Source organism: Apteryx mantelli, chromosome 14 (assembly GCF_036417845.1).
Source record: "Apteryx mantelli isolate bAptMan1 chromosome 14, bAptMan1.hap1, whole genome shotgun sequence".
Classification (NCBI taxonomy): domain Eukaryota; kingdom Metazoa; phylum Chordata; class Aves; order Apterygiformes; family Apterygidae; genus Apteryx; species Apteryx mantelli.
Window position 1 is genome coordinate 11,449,196 of NC_089991.1, and position 17,327 is coordinate 11,466,522.

The window sequence follows — 17,327 nt, forward strand, 5'->3', positions numbered from 1 at the left end:
GGAAAACTGGGGTTTTGCTTTGCTTTATTTCATCTTAGTTACCATAATAGACCTTAACGTCCTACATTCACAGGTTCAAATAATGCTTTTAGCGTACTCAGCCAAATGTTTAAACTCAGCATGTGTGTCTTTACCCAGCACTTCACTTGTGCGCCTCCAGATGCTCCGAGGAGGAAATCAGGCTAGACTAACACAGGCTGGTCCGTGCGGCTCTGCCGAGCGCAGAGTAGTCGTGTTAGTAAGGAAGATGCCTGAGGCAGAGTCCTCAACGCCATGTCTCCCTTCCCCAGGGGCCACCTCGCAGCCAGGGTGGTGCACCGAGACTCATGATCCTGTGCAAAAGCGTTTCTGCTCTGGCAGAAAACGTGGGGCTTCCCTAGTACTATATACTTAAAGGATATCAAGACAAGAAGCAACTGGTGGAGAACATCAGAGTGCAATGGAAAAATCTGTCACTGGACTAAAAAAAAAAAAGGAAAAGGAAAAGAAAAAAACAACTTAAAATAAGCACGTTAAATAAACTGCCAAGTGAAGGCCCAAGAATATCCTTATACCTTCTAATGAGTCTACCAAAAGGCTTAGCCAACTTGGGCTAAAACTGGAGAGCAAGAAAATGAATGTTTTGTTGACAAGGTCCTGTCAGGAATGAAAAGCAGGTTTTAAAAGGAAAATGACTATTACAGATCTGGAGACGTGCCACTGCTTGTTTTGTATCAAGCTTTTAATGAGAAATGGAAAACAACATTTTTTCCAAAATTTCCCCCTATTTTTAAATCAATTTTATAATTTGTAACAGCTCTTTTGAACTAATCTTCATATTTTACACTGTAGCTTATTTTTCAGTAACGCAGAGCAACTTGTAGAGCTTCATGTCTCCTGGGAGAAGTAAGTGTAGGCTGAAAAGTACTCCACGTTTTTGTATGCTTCTGAGCTGCTCCTACCTCTCTTCTTTGTTTCTGTCCCCATCTCCTAACCAGCTTCCCAATGGATATTGGAATCATCAACTCACTGTCAAAGCTACTTTTAAACAGTACCAAGTAAACATCCCAAAAATCTTTGTATAGGTTGCTCTGAAAGAAAATGCTGCAAGTTACAGCTCCCAATCATGCCATAATGTCACCACAACAATAAAACATAGCAATGAGAAACAATTCCAAGGGAAAATTGGGAACAGATATGATACAATAAGTACATACTATTATTTGAATTGCAGTAAGCTCACCCTTTTCTACAAGTCTGAGATTTTTTTTGCATGTTTTCATGTGCACAAAACGTGTTCAAATCACGTGCCCAACAACAACATTTAATGTTAACTTGGTGCCCAACCCTGATTTAATTTATATATTATGCAAGCAAACACAACAGAACAGGGAAACTCTCAGCCTACTTAATCTCTGTTTTTAAGGCTACAAGAACAAGCAAATGACTAGGTAAGAAAAATACTTAATTCAATAAAAGATGCAATGAAACTCAAAACACACAGGTATCTTAAAAATCACCAAAAGACAGCATAGAGTTTGCCTCACAATATTTTGAAATTTGACAGTTCTAAACATTAGCTTTTTCTCCTTCCAGGAAATACCTCACTTAAGTGAAACATCTGCTAACAGAGCCTCTGCTCGGCTCAATCTTCAGTCACCACACATGCATTTTCTAGAATGTTTTTTAGAATTTTTTTTAACAATTATGAATAGCTTGTTTAAAACCGAGGTTTTCTCCTCCCTCACTCATTTCGTGCCCAGGAGCACACAGTGATTGAGCTAGCCAGCAAGCCCTGTAAGTCACCACTTTGCTTGGATGGTGCAAGATCCTTCGGGCAGAAGGATCCCACTGCAGAGCAGGTTGTGCAAGAACAGTCCTTACAGGGGGTACGCACGTAGCCTAATATAAAGCCATGGCCTCTCTAACGTGGCCCCTGAGCCTAAATGGAAATGAATAGAATAGTATTGTAACACTTATTATTGGTTTTTAATTATTATAGAACATATACATTGTCCCACTACACCAACCACAAGGGTTTAGTAACCACCGGAGGCAGCAATTTGCTCTGATCCATCTGTTCAAACTGTGCAATATAGTAGAGCACCCCAAAATGCGCTTCCTGGAGACCGTGAAGTCACTGCGCCGCATGGGAGAGAAACACGTTGGTGCATTAACGCCCAAACACCTCAGCTAGCCTGGCGTGTTAAAAGGATAAACATTCTCAAAAAAAGAAAAAGAAAAAAGAAAAAGCAGAGGAGAAATGGCAAGCTCATTATATTCATAATATGAATGAAAATCGCCGTTAAGAACAACTGTCTCTTATTCTAGTCACATTAGGGCAAAGGCATGCTATTATTTCTAGCATACTTTGGACATGCAGAATATTATACATGCAAAACATTTCGTTACTTTTTGGCCAGAGCACGTTATTCTGGCAAGATACCAGGTAACAAGAAGGGGAAACAAAGGACCAACTACAGTACTTCTTCCTGAGGAAAGGATAAATTTAAGCTAATTATATACTTCGTTTGGAATGAAGAGAAATTTAAACCACACTGCCTTCCTCATAGCTAATATTTATGGTAACACTAAAAGAAAATATCTACTAGGATACACCTAGAATTGAAGAGCAGACCATTATAATCCTTTTGATGAATTACTGTGGTCTTAAAAACCATAAACAAAAGACGAGGACACAACCAATTGAGACAAGCCTTAAACAGGACATCATATTGTTTTTCATGGTAGAATATTTTACCCAATTAATCAGCCTACTCACTGTTTTTTTTTCCTCCTTTCTTGCCCCTAGGTTGGTCACTAGATAGTGATGTTAATTTGTCTACGTTCTCATGCAATTTTCTGCTTATTAAAAAGTGAGGAATCCCACTGCAATTTCAAAATCCATATCACACAAGGCAGCCCAAGTGCTGGGATCTCAGAATGACATCCTTGTGTTGATAGACCAAAAACAAACAAACAAACAAACAAAAAAACCTATTCATTTGTATTACAGATTATCTGTCTTCATCCCTTGCTGCATCAGACACTAGAGTTTGCTCTCCAGGGGTATGAGGAAGGAAAGAGGAAATAACATGCCAAGTTGGCTGTTTATATCCGATTTCCTTCTGACTTTATGCAATTTAATTAAACAAAGATGGAATGGCAATTTCATTTTAAAATAGCATGCAAATGCTTTCTGAAAAGAAAAAGCTTACAAAGAAAGGATGGAAATTATAATTCAAAGGTATGTGTCAAAAGGGGGCAAAAGAAAGGAACGTGCATTTCTTTGTTTTGCAGGATTCAGCCACAAGGGAAAAGAGAAAAAGAACTAAACAGTCTCTTCTTCTAATATACATTGAAAAAAAATAATGAAAGAAAGAATGAAAGAAAATGTGAATCCTGTATCTAATTTTACACATCTTTTTCACTAAGTGGGACTTCAGCAAAGTTAAAAAGCCTTTCTGACCACTGCAAGCTCTCCCAGGAATACATTTCAGCTTCTAAAAAGATCTTAAACTCAGATGCTTATGTGTGCATTTAAGGCGGCTGGACCGCCACTCAACAAGGCGTTTCAGCACTTGCTAAATTTAGCCATAAATCTCCGCATGCTCCAAAAGAGAGGCTTCACACAGAAGCTGCTGGCCACCAGTCCGGCAGTAATTCACTCCTATAAAACCATTTTCTACCATTTGCTCTAAACACTCGCACTGAGCCAGTGGCCAAGCCTGGTCTTCTAAATCGCCCTCTCTTTGGGAAGGAAAGGGGCAAATTCAGGAGGAGGCACGAGACAGCAGACAGCCCGTCTGAACACGCTGCCACACGCAAAGGAAAGAGGAAAAGACAACACCTGAGGTGGGGAAAAAGTTCTTCTTTTCCCACAAAGTGGAAATATTTCATCCTTCATGAAAACAAGCCCTCTAAGGGGAGGAGAAGCCGCAGGGTGAGCTCCCGGGGCTGCTCCCCAGCCCTCTGCCACCCCTGCCGGTCCCCAAAACACCAGGCACCTGCTCGCCTCCGCCGCACGACATAGCGCTTCGGAAATCGCATTTTCGTTCAGAAACCACCCGCTGTTACCTGCCGCTCACGTGCATTGTAATCTCTTTGGGACCAAATTCCCATTTAGCGCAATACATCTTGTTCCCTGCTGTCTATAGTAAACGGTCTAATCCCTCGGAGATTAAACTGTCAATCAGAGACACACTTCTTACTCCCTAGGGGAGATGCTGCGTTACGCAGTGAAATTTCTTACGTGGAAACTTTCAACAATGTCGTTCAGTTCCTCTTCCTGTGCCTGGGCTACTGAGAAAAATAATTATTAAACAACAAAAAAATTCTGCTAGAAGAAAGGCAAAGAAGGAGGTCTCAGGTTGCTGGAGGCCAGGGCTCTTTTTGGAGGAAAAGGTCCTGTCCACAAATATGGTTCAGAAAACAGCAGCAACCTTCACACCTGTGGCCAGCTCCAGGTTTTATTTTTCCAGGATAACTGAAACCCTAAATGAAAAAGTCTAAACATATCAAGATATTACATTTAGATGTGAGAGGAGCCCGCACTCAGCATGCCCTGGGGAGAAATCAGAAGGCAGATACGAACCCGCTCAAGGCAGACTGGGTTAAATGGGGCTTGCGAAGAAGAGATAAGAGGGTCCTGTCAAGAAGATTGAAATAAAGTATCAGCATGCACTGGAAGGTCGGAGGGAAGATCAGAAGCCAAGGGGTGTGAAACAGGAGGAAAAGCAAAGTACATCCCGCAGCACGCTCAAGAATTGGGATGGTCCAAGAGGCGAGTCCACTTGAAAGATGCCCTCTGCAAGGGGAAACCCGTGTCTGGATTAAGGCTCACTCCCTTCCGTCAAAAACAAACCTAAAACATCAACAGAAAATGGGATAGCCTCTGCATTTAATCTAAACTTAATTTCAGTTCATGTATGTGGCATCACCAGTTTTGTCTCTTTTTTGCATGTTCTGTAAGACTCGAATTAAAGCACAATTTAATCTCTGCGACATCTCAAGGAATCTGACAGCTGATTTGTTTAACCGCTCCTTCGGCGGCGGCAGCCACCACCTCCTGCCTCGCACAGCTCAGAGGGACATCCCTTGCAGAGCACCTTCTTGGGCGCACAGGTGTGTGTGTGTGTGGGGGGGGGGTCTGCTTCAAGGGTAATTTTTAATTAAGATTACCTGCCCAACCACAAAGAAGGAACCACCCTCTGACACGGAGCAAGACCAAATTTTTCAGTCTTAACGGCACACAAGTGAATTCTGTGTCATGGTGTGCTAAACAGTCCAAATTTAGCACCGACAGTAGCAGTTTACAGGGATTATAGGCCTCCATCCCTTTAACAGCCATTAGCCTGCCGTTACAGGAGATAAGCACCTACCTCATCTTCACCCTTCTGATAAATCAGTTCCCTAATATGATGGGAACGTACAGCAAAGAACCTTCTAATTGAGGTTCATTTTTTACTTAAGCTTAAATCTCAATTTCTTGAATTTGCAAATATTTGTTTTGGTAAAATTATAATATTCCTGTACAGCTGTGGGAACTGGGAAAGCTGCACATAAAAGGTGCTCTCAGATTGAACTTTGGAGAGTGCAGGGTTTTCACTTGAGACTTCATATAATAATAACCACAGCTTCTCCGAAGGCTGAGTCTGCCCCTCTCCCGTGTCACTGCAGGAAATACAAGGTAGCAAGAACAAACCGATGGGGCACAGCAGGATGATTCACGGTGTCCAGGGAGAAAGGGGTGCAGCAGCATGAGCCTTGCTGCTCCATTCATGCAGGAGACGGCTGCCTCCACACCACCCAATCCCCTATCCACCAGCCTAAGTCAGCGTTGGGAGGGACGAGACACGATTCATGGTCTTCTTGTTGCACAGTGCTTTGCTCCCTTCTTCCAGATTTGCATCTCCAACTCTCCTCCTCTCTCCCTCCCGAATTTCTCTTTGTTCTGTTATTTTCCATCACTGAAGATGTCACTGAGTTTTCTCATGAGCATGAAACATTCACTGGAAAGAGTCAAGTTTATTTTGTTCAATGTGTTTTTGCTAGATAAGCATTTGGGAACTGTTATTTGTCTTGCAGAAGTCCTGCTTCCTCTTGATACAGGCTGGTAGCCTGCAAGCCGATTTCTGTAGCGTTCTACTTAATCGTGAGTCTTGTTTCTTCTAGTCAGTCTTCATGATTATAGTCAAGTACTGTCCTGTCCTGATATGCATGCAGTTACACTTTTTTCAGATGTATTTGTATTTAAATATTATAGGTCTTTGTTGAGAGCAATTTTATTTTTTCCTTGATGAGAACTGGAATGCATTACATTGCTGTTTGGTGCACAGCAACTCCCCCAGAATGCAGAAATACTACACAACTACTTTTTCTGCAGGAAAGAAAAGTAGGACTGAAAACCTTAGTAAATCCTGAACTGAGCACAGGAACATTGCATATTTTCAGGATTCTTATCCAGATACTAACTGACCAGTGGTGGTGATAAAGTAAGCATTGCTTGCTAAATGGTCACCAGGGGAAGGCCTCCTTGAGAAAACAAACAACCCACCAGTGATGGGCACTTGTCCAGATGGACAGACTGTAGATAAAAACACATCAGTTCTTCAACCTACGTCAAAACCGATTTGTCAAGCGTCTCCCAACATCTTCCGTAATTTGAAACACATTATAACAGGATAAAAAGAAAGCTCACTCTCTTAAAGCACTCAGGCCAGGCCAACCTTGCTAGCAGAATTTCTTTGTGCTTCACAATAGTCAAGAAAATCCCCACATACTTAAATTAGTTTTCTTATAGATTTATGCTAGAAGAGAGGATAGATCTTTTAATGCTCAAGAAGCACCCCTAATTTAACTGATTGCTCAGAAACATATATCTTGTAAGGATGAAAACCCAAGGACTCTGCTCCGAAGAGCAAGCCGACCAATATTACCCCTTGCACAGCTCTACTGGCATCCCAGATGGGTGCTGTAACTCCGTGTCTCTGGATAACACAAATGCTTTGCCAATGCCTTTGATGCAGAGCTTGTGAGAGAGCAATGAAGGAAAAAGAAAGGAAAATGTATTTATAGACTCAAGGCAACCCTCCCTGCTTAGCGCTGCGGTTTCTGTTGAGTCAGGCTTGTCATCCGCCCTGCAACAAACTTATCTTCACTGTCCATTTTATGAGTCAGATTCAATCAGGGCTCCCCGACTCCTCGGGGAACCAGCACTTTAGCGTGAACTGCTTCCACTCAAAGGTAATGGAGTGAGATTGCTCGTGCCATTACTTTAAATGGTTTGAGGCCACACGGTCCCCAATTTCATTAGCTGCATTTATATACAGACCTTACGCTTAATACGGCGGAATACAGAGACATATGTATGTTACGTGTCATCTTTTCTTCCCACCACAAAAGAGAGTAAAAAAAACAAAGCCGCAAACGCACTCACCAACAGCAGCAAACAGCCAGCATAAACTGAAGCACCAGGTTAAGCGTTACCATTTGAGGTATCATATATTGGGGGGGGGGGGAAGATATTTGGGCACAATGTCACACATTTCTATCAACTACTTGCAAGTGAAGCGCACAGAAAAATTCTCCTTTTCAAGGTAGAAAACTGGTGTCAGCAGGCAATGCAAAACTGGCAGCCCCAGACTACCTGCGCTCAGAGTTCAGCAAAGTTCAGGTGTTATACTTAAGCTAATTAGCTAAATCACTGCCAGAGGCTGTGTGGGTACTTAGAGTACAGTCGGACACGTCCTTGCAACAGCACAAACCGGCTGGGGCCGCCCAGGAGGAGCTCCCACGTCTCGGACAACACGTCGCAGTTTCCCCGGGGCGGCAGCAGCCCGCGGAGCAGGGGCGAGCCCCGGCGGACCCACCACCTCGCATCGCTCGCGCAGCAGGATGGCACAGGCGCCCACGCTCCAGCCGCAGCGACCCACAGTCCGGCATTTCAAAGCAAACTCCTTCAACATCAGAAATCTATGTAATGCATTAGGCTGCGAACTGCAAAAGCTGCCCTTGGGGCACTCACTGTGCGCCCTCTGCAAACAGCCCAGCGGGGCTGGCAGAGCAGAGCTGTCTCAAGCATCCATTTAAACCAAACTTGGGTCAGTTTGCCTCAGTTTGAAAGGGGGTTAAGAATAAACGCAGTGACTGATGTGAGACAGCACTGTAGTAACTCAAAAAAGTGCACGACTGCATACTGGGCAGTGTCTCAGGCTCTCTCTAGTAACACGTGAGCAAGAAACAGGAAAATAACAATATCCAGATTCCAAACTGAACAGCACAACAGGAGACAGTTATGAAGCATTCCTGAATAATTCCTGGAAGTGCTATAATTTTATATCAATTTCATTGGGGGTTTTTTTTGGTTAAGAATTAAGGAAAAGAAAAAGAAAAGAGAGAGACAGAGAAAGAGAGATCTTTGACAGACTTACCAGAGGATTTTAATAATCTTAGACTAGCTGGCTATACACTTAAAGTAATAACAGGAAAAAAAGTTAATGAGTCAAATGCCAATATGTTTTTACGGGTTGTTGTTAATTGCAACATGTATACAGTTAAACAACAGACACTATGAGTACTTTTCAGCTACTGTTAATTTTTGTTTTGTTCTGTTTTTCCTATAAAACAGATTTTTCACTCAAACTGCTGGTGATTTTCAGCAATCGAATTAAAACCTTCTCTATCACCCAAAGAAACAGTGATTTGCTGTTGATCCAAAGGAAAAAAAAAAGAGAGAAAGCAGTGTTTTATTCAAATACAAGGTCTTAGGAAAAGAAAGGGAATAACTAGCTGGGATGTAAAGTTATCCTGCAAAGGAGTGTCACATGCACAACCTATTGCAATAAACAGGCCAAGCACAACAAGACGAATCTTGCTCATCTACCTTAGTAACTGCTTCATGGAAGCAATTTGCTTTATATTCTTCTCTTCTTCAGTAGAGCACCTCCCCTCACAGTAAGGAGAATACTTCATTAAACAACACTGCAAAGATATTCAGTGGAGAACAGTTGTTCTGAGATGGACTTTTGAGTTAAATTTAACCTGCATTTTGCTTTATATTTTGTGTTAGAGAAGGTAAAGCCAATTAAATGTTGCTTCACCTGGAAAAGAAGGGAGGGACACCTTGGCATTGGCGCTGTTTCCCCGCGGGTCCAGCCTGGCCTCAGAGTTGGTTGTTTCACGGCTGCATGCACGGAGCTCACAGCAGTGGCATGCCAGTGGTGGCCCAGGGCTCGGGGGGCTGGCGATGGAAATCTCACAGCCCAGAGATGACCGTCGCTCCTTCTCCAGGGAAGCGCTGCTGGGCTTGCAAGTCAGAGCACTCTGAAGATCTGAGCCTGATACCCAGAAAAGGGGGATTATTGGTTTTCATGACAAGCACTCCACACTATTAATTTGCCACCATGTAAAAGTCTCCATTGACCATGGCCCAGAAGCAAATCCAGATTTTTAATGCAATAAAACAGCTTAATTCTATTGAAGTCAGGTGGCTAATGAGACTCTGACCCTTTACAAATTTTAAACAAATCCAGCATTGCAACCAGCACATCTATCCTACAAAAAGAATCAAGAGAGAGACACATGTTCAACATAAGCAGCATGAATAACCCCTATCTACCCACTCATTGTACGGGAAGCCTGGACAAGTAGTTTAGGTTGGACTTAAGTCACACACAGCTAAAGCCAAATAAGACAAATCCCAATAAAAGAGTTAGCAGCAAGATCCACGAAGGTGCTTCAGCACTACTGCTTATCCTTCAACTGCTGAGGGAGAGAGAGAGTCGCATAAGGTGGCCTGATCCAAATATCTCTGGGCCTCTCAAGGTCAGCAGCACTAGACATTAGTGGAAGGGCACTGTGAAGTGAAAAGCCCCTTAAGGGGAAAACAGAAAACATCAGACTACTAGGAATGCCTAAAAACACCAGAGGGGAAAGAGAAGCAAATTTCTGCATCTTTAAAAGGTGCCACACAATGATATTTGCATTATGCTGGCAGCTGAGTTTTATAAACAAGCAAAAAAAGTCAGGACAACCACCCAGCCAGGTCCAGGACAAGAGCAATGAGAGAGAGAGAGAGGCACAGAAAGAACAGGCTTTGAGGCCATAAATTTATAGGATGAGAAGAGAAGCCTCCTAAGTACAATATTTACTGCCTACTCAATATTCTTTTATTTATTTTCCTATGTTTGCTTGACCTTGGATACTCCCTGTTTATTATTCTCTGAGCAGTTCAAAGCTCTCTTTCAGTACCCAGCAAGTCTGAGTCCTTCCAGGCTAGGAAGCTAAAGTATTCTGCTCTGCCTAACACTAGGCACCAATGCGAGAGCCATCTTCTCTCCATAATGCATAAGATAAGGCTATAAAGACAGGCAGAGGAAAGCCCCCTACGTACACACAACTGATGAATATTCATTAAAAGTCAACAGGTAACATTCATATCAATCCACCCACGCAGGGAGGACGAAGTGCCTCTCGCAGGTAGCAACGCCTCACTCAATTCACGATGGGCCACTTTGTACCATTTCAGATAAAACCTGCAGACACTCATATCCCCTGCGTTTCAAGCCAGTTTTTCGCCTTCATAAACAGCATTCAGAAAGGAGACTGAAGCATGCACAGCGATCCTGCTAACATTGCAGAATGCACTAACCTTTTCCACACGCCTACCCAAAGGTACTGTTCCATGAGATGCTAGTTCCCAAGTCTTTTCGACCCAGAGGAAAAGGGCTTCAGCGAAATAAAAACATCTCTCTTCTTAAAACAACTGTCAGTATAGAAAACAACTGACTGAGCAGCAACTCTGTCCTGGGTATGTACACTGTTTTACATGAAGGCACTCCTTAAACCACGATCCCAGAAGACCAATTAGTTTGTGAGCATCTTCCTCCCCCTGACCTCTCCTGGCACCCTGAGCTTACATCGCAGGCAGTATTCATGCTTTTCAGGATTGCATCTGGGCTAGAAATGCCAGATAATTATTTCTAACACAGTACAAGAGCATTCCCAGCCTTTCTGAGCTTTTCATCATATTCAACAGGAAGAGTGTTCCAGATTAATACAGAGATACTGAAATAGTGATGGAGAGATAAGGGACACGGACTGAACAAACTGTAGGAGACTAAGGCACATTCCTGATTCATCCTTATACAGTGCCCACATCACCTCAACATACATTTGTACTTAATCATCTGCTGTACACTGCAAAGATAAAGTCATGTGGCCAGATCCTTAGCTTTAGTAAGCCACACTGATTTACAACAGCTGAGAATCAAGCCCTTAAGATTTGGACAGACACTCTTAGCTTTGTTTCACCTCTTGGATGAAGACCAAACTCTGCACTCATCAATATGATTCACTCAGTGTTTCACACCTGAGCTTATGGCCTCTGATCGTTCACACTGGATGTGCTGCAGCTCCCTCCCACTGTATTCTGGGGGGGACAATCTATTTCCAGAAAACTCAGGACAGAAGCTGCTGTCATAATGTTTGTCTGAAAAAGACCCTGCAGCAGACTATAAAGGAAGACTACAATAAAGACCACTGTTGCCCAGGGTCAGCCTGTACCCCCACGCTATCCGACTGCCTGTCCTTCAGCCTCCTGCTACAGAAAGCATCACTGGGGTGGATTGCAACACAGCTCCCACCTTGCTCCAGGCAATCTGACCTGAAAACATTGAATAACATTATCTCAGGGCCATTGTATGGGGTCCGAAGGAGACCTGTGCCACTTGCTGTGCGGCATGAACATGCCCAAGCTACTCCAAGGGTGCTAGCCTCAAGAAAGAGGGACAAAAAACAGGCTGTATGCAATGACATCAGGGCTAAGGTTGGTGCAATTCACACCAGACAACAGCGACATGGCCTAAGGCCCCAGCCTGGTGTGCCTGCCATCAGTGCCTCCCTCCCTGCCTGCTGCTGGCAATGGGGCAGGGGGACGCTCCCGGCACTGCACCCCAGGAGCCAGGCAAAGAAACGCACTGACCAGGTAACCCACGAGCACTCACGAAGGAGGGTCACGCGCTCTGACTGCATCTGGACATCCTTTGCACATGAGTGACTACAGTGCTCTCTGTAGCCTATTAAGGAAACCTGTTCTCCTCCCACCTCCCCGATCCTTCTTCAAACCCTGCAAACAAACTGGACATTGGGGGTCGAGCCTGGGGCTCCAGAGAAATCCCAAACCACATCTCATAGACATTCATACCATGAGCTCTGAAGTATCAGCTGTCATGTGAGCATAAAAATATATTACAATTAAAATCTAGAAAAATCAACAATTTTCTAAGGTGATCAGACATCCCAGGCTGACTCTCTGAAAGGCAGTTTTTACAATCCAAATTGTTAGGCAGCTTGTACCAAGGTACTCATTTGTCACAGTCTCCTCATTCTGTGATTCTTGATAAATGTGAAAGAGAGTAGTAATTCAGCATTGTTCCACTGCTTATGAAAACCATGCAGAAAAAAAAAAAACATCAAAAATAATCTAGGCCAGTTCATTTGAAGTGCAAATGACTTATGCATGCAATACAAAACGCAACAAGTGCCTTTCAAGCTGTCTCATTTACGATAACACAAAAGCTGCTGATGGAATGAGAATTCCCAGGTAGTTATCAGAGAATTTTGCATATCATTTGTACTTCATACTGCATTAGCAACTCTCACATCATGTCAGCAGCTTGAAAAAAATAAAACCATGAATTCCATCCCTCCAAGTTTTTATTCTGCTTTGACTGAGTAATCTCATCACTTATCTCAAAAGATTTTGCATTCAATGCAAAATGTTTTGTTCTTTTCTAAAGGAAGAAGAAACTTAACACTTCCCCTGAATTACCCCAGTTTACTAAGATGCATAGTCAGCCATCAACAGAAGAAACATCTGGTGATCATGTCCTCAAAGTACACAACCTGCACCAGACTATTAGGTATCACACTATTAAGCAAAACAAAGAAAACCAAAGCTAAGGCTGACATCTCATTCTTGACCTGTACAAGCTAAAGAAGAAGAAGAAACAACGAACAACCCAAAGGTGAGACAGACACACTTATATAGATGTATTTTAAGAGCAGAAGGTGACATTGGTGAGAAAAACTTATTTTCAGAGGGTTCCCCTACGTTCTACATCAAATCCTCTTATAGGCCAGCTTGCAGGAAGATCTAACCTGCACGGCCAGAGCTTGTGTCGCATGACCTAAAGCAACCATGACCTTGAGTATTAGAAGGATAACATTTTTTTTGGATGAACTGTTCTCAGGCAGGACTTTTCTCCAGCACACTAAAGAACTCATTCATCTTTCCTACAAAAATAAGTAGTTTGTGGTTCTTCTTATTCTCCCAAATATGTATTACACATGTAATGTATTCATTTCATCCAAGGGGACATAGTTCATGTGAAAGGGAAAGGCAAAAACAGAGGAGAAAATATCTCATCTCTGGGTTACTGAAATACTTGGGGCTCTGTTTTACTGCTCTTAATTCAGCTGTGAAACACTGTGCTCAGAAAAAAAGGCAATCCAGCTCCCTAATCTGCTCTCAGAAGAAGGTACCAGCCTGCATGCAGACACTTGGCATAAAGAGCTAGACTGAAACTCAGCACTGGTGCAAGGAAATACTCCTGTGAACGGGGTCCTGCTAGAGGAGCATCCAGCAAAGCAGATTCCCCTTGCAAGCCCAGGGAACATAACATGCCAGCTCTTTCCCACGCAGTTCAAATACTGAGTCGTAACAGAGAAGGACTTCAGTCCGTTAATGTGGCAGAGAGTGGATCTAGTGTTAACTACAGCCCAGCACACCTACTCCTGCCGCAAGACCAGCACTTTTGCCTGAATTCCTGGCAAAAGCCAAAGAAAAAGACAAAAGTCAAATTTTTGCTTATATTTTGCCACTCTGGCTAAAGCTGCATTAACACTTTATAGACTTGACACCACAGCTGGCAGCTTCTGCAGGTGAGGAAGAGCTGTCACAAGAAAGTAAAGCACAGTTCATTTTCTCCCAGTATTTGTAAACAGTCCTTTGTAAATCTGCCTTTTTACTTTCTATTACCTCCAATGCTGGGCTCTGTTTTTTCTCCAGCACAAAACACCACTTTACCCAGGTTAAGACATTTACCCTGCAGCGTAACAGCTGCTCCAAACGCTTCCCTGCTGCAAAGCATGCTCCTGGCGCCGGGCTGCAAGCAGGCGCACGTGGCACCTCCCTAACGCGGCAAGCGGAACTTGGAGCTCTGCTCTCACTTCTGCGCTGCTTTGCCTCCAACAGCATGCAGAAATCAAGGGTGCACTAAGCAACGGAGCCTGTAGGTATAGTATTACTATAATATTACAATGTTACTAAAACAACAGTTCTTTCCCCACTATATCACAGGTTTATTCCCTAGTTTACCCCACAGCAACTTAATCCAACAGTGTCCTCACAATCTGAAGAGATATATAGCCGCATGTGGTACCAGCTCATCAAGCGCCAGCCCCAGCGGAGGCTTTGGGGGCGCCGTGACAGGCAACGGCCACACGACATTGCCAGCACATCTGAATCCTGATGTGACATTGCAGCTCTGGAGCTGCCCTGAGAGGAGAACACTAAAAGCAGGCCTGAATGGCAGGGACAAGGCTGTGCAATTTGTAATTTTGCATCATTAGGCTCACGGACCCTCATTAGGCTGTCCAGTCTACACCCTTTGTGTCTCCTCTCCTCTATTAGTATCAGCAGCACTTCATCGAATTCCTGAAATAGTCCTTACTAGCTATTTGACTTCTTTTAAAATAGAATTTGCACAAAAATATTTAACTTTTAAATGCCCTTCAGAAATACGTTCTCTAAATTACATAATGCATTAATTTTTCAGGGAACCTTGTGAAAACTGTTTTATCTTCTGACATCTCATGTCAAGTGACAGAAGGAAGGGATTTGGCAAAAGTACTTATGCAAGGTTCATGAGCAAAAATTTGCATTCAAAAGAACATACTCCAAGAATTGCCCCCTTTTTTTTTTTCCCTTTTAAAGATTGCCATGAAATTGAAATTTCCAAAATACCTGAGGACCTGCATGCTACCTCCAATCAAGTGGGCAGAGCATCAAAGGCCTGACACACAAATTAGCTTAAAGCAAATGTTGAAAAATCACATTTCAAACCAGAAGATGAGCAGGGGGAGAAAAAAACACACACACACACACCTTTCCAATCCAAAAAAGCCACAAGCAAAAAGTCTGCACACAAAAAATGAAACAAGCAAGAAAACTGATCCTAATTGCTAATGGAACGCAGGCAAAGTAAGATCATTCAAGCAGATTTAATTGCCTTTCCGCAAATGACATTTTGAAGAAAGTAAACAAATCTCTATCACCAAGGAATTTTAAGAACATGTTAGACAACCATCTGTCACAAATAACCTAGGAAGAGCAGGTCCTGCCTTCAGGCAAGGGGATGGACAACTTGACCTCTTGCTATCCCTTCCAGCCTTATTTTTTTTCTGTGAAATCTGTGACACTTGGAGGCATACGTGTAGCACCTCATCTTTCACAAATCTTCAGACTAGTAACAGGTATGAAAGTTCACCTGTATTTAACTGGTTCATATATCCAGCAATCTACATAGTATTTCAAAGAGTTTATCACCTTCAGATCAAAGGGTCAACTAAGCATCCTCCAGAGATGCAACAAGGATATGTAATGGATAGGCAAATAAAACAGGGAGGTCTGTACTGTAGCAAACATCCCCCTCGAAATGCATTTGGGCTGGGATTTTCAGGAGACCTGGGACAATGCATTAATGCATCATCAAACACCACCAAACTGCAGTTCGTCTGCCAGCAGCAGGAAGCCTATTCTGAACCAGCAGCGCGAGTTGCTCATCGCCTTGGAATCAGGCATCTTCTTCCAGTGCCCGCACCAGTCTAGCACAGCTCAGGATACACTAGAAACTACTCAAATCCTAGTGGATTACATTTGAAACATGTAATGCAATGCATTGTCTTGTGTTATCTTACAGGAACTGGCATTAACAAATCACCGTTCAGCCTCAGCTACCACACAGGGCAGATCACTGAACCCAAACCGCCAGGGAGCGAGAAAGCAAACCTAATTCGCAATGATCACACACAAGCACATTCTTATAGAAACAGTTCAGCAAACCACACCGTTACACCAGCGTGCCTTTCAGAGATTCAAAAATTCCCATTCCCATTCAGCGCTTTCCACTGATATTCTTTTGAAAGTTTGACCGACCTGGACAATTGTTCACCACAGCTGCACTGGTTGAAAAAAGATTATTACAAGATACTAATGAAGCTTGATCCAGCCGTACGATACAGTGGCTTCTCTTTCTGCATTTCACTGTGCAGTGTCCTTAGTAGCATAATATACATTTGGATAGGTAGCAGGGAAAGCAAAGTTAATTTTCAACAGTCCAGGATGCTTATAAGCATCCCTCTTCTGTTGGGACTATGCTGTTTCCAAACCATTTGGGGGAAATTCATATACATTAAGCTCCTGGGCAAACTATTTAGCACATAAGAGGACAAGGCTACTTTGCGAGGTGGGGACGAACGGGACGGGGAGAATGGAGCAAAGATGGAGGCACACACACAACAGCTATCAGGAATCTAACTCTAAACACCACAGTTTTAAATTCTGGCTTAAATCAATTTTCTGTGTTGACAGTTACTGTTAAATATTTCCTGAAGGATCTTTTTAAACTTCATCCCTTGAAAACATGGGAAGTTTTGGGTTGGGCAATCACCAAGCTTATTCCAGCAAACTGAAATAAAGGAAGAAAAATGTCTATTTCCAGTGGCATTATTTGATGTATTTGAGCTGTGTCAAAGTTAAATATGAATGACCATACTGCTTTGAGTAGTCTAAAAACCTAGAGGGGATTGTTTTGCACATTGAAAAATATAAAAGCAAACTTAAGAAAAGCATGCCATGAGGAAATAGTTTTCTTTTTCCATTCACTGCATATGAATTTGGACAAAGACAACATACTTCAGTAGGATAAGAACAATTTTCCATCATTATGGAAGCCTTAAACAATCGCTGACTGCTTATACCGTCATCTCTTAGGCTCCTACTAAATTGCAGTTATTTGTTCAAAACAAAAAGATAAGGACCGTGATATAATAGAGCAATTTAAGCAGTGAAGAATACAACACCTGTAATTCAATTTCATGGCAGCTGGTTTCACAACATGTTTCTATAACATTGTTATGATATAGGAAACTTCTCTCAAGAGTGTTGCAATTCTTCTTTAAGTAAGCCGGGCTCTCTAGAGGGAAATGGGCTTTAAGTAGACAAATACTATAAGCAATAAGCAATTTGTATCTCCATGCCAGTCCTTTCAGCTCTATTTCCAGTT

The 17,327-nt window shown here is 42.7% G+C and overlaps 1 protein-coding gene across 12 annotated transcripts in view; it reads right to left on the reverse strand.

The window, feature by feature from the left end:
- The window catches only part of SGCD (sarcoglycan delta), a 400,728-nt gene that overhangs the window by 264,806 nt on the left and 118,595 nt on the right, over positions 1-17,327 (reverse strand). The window lies entirely within an intron of this gene.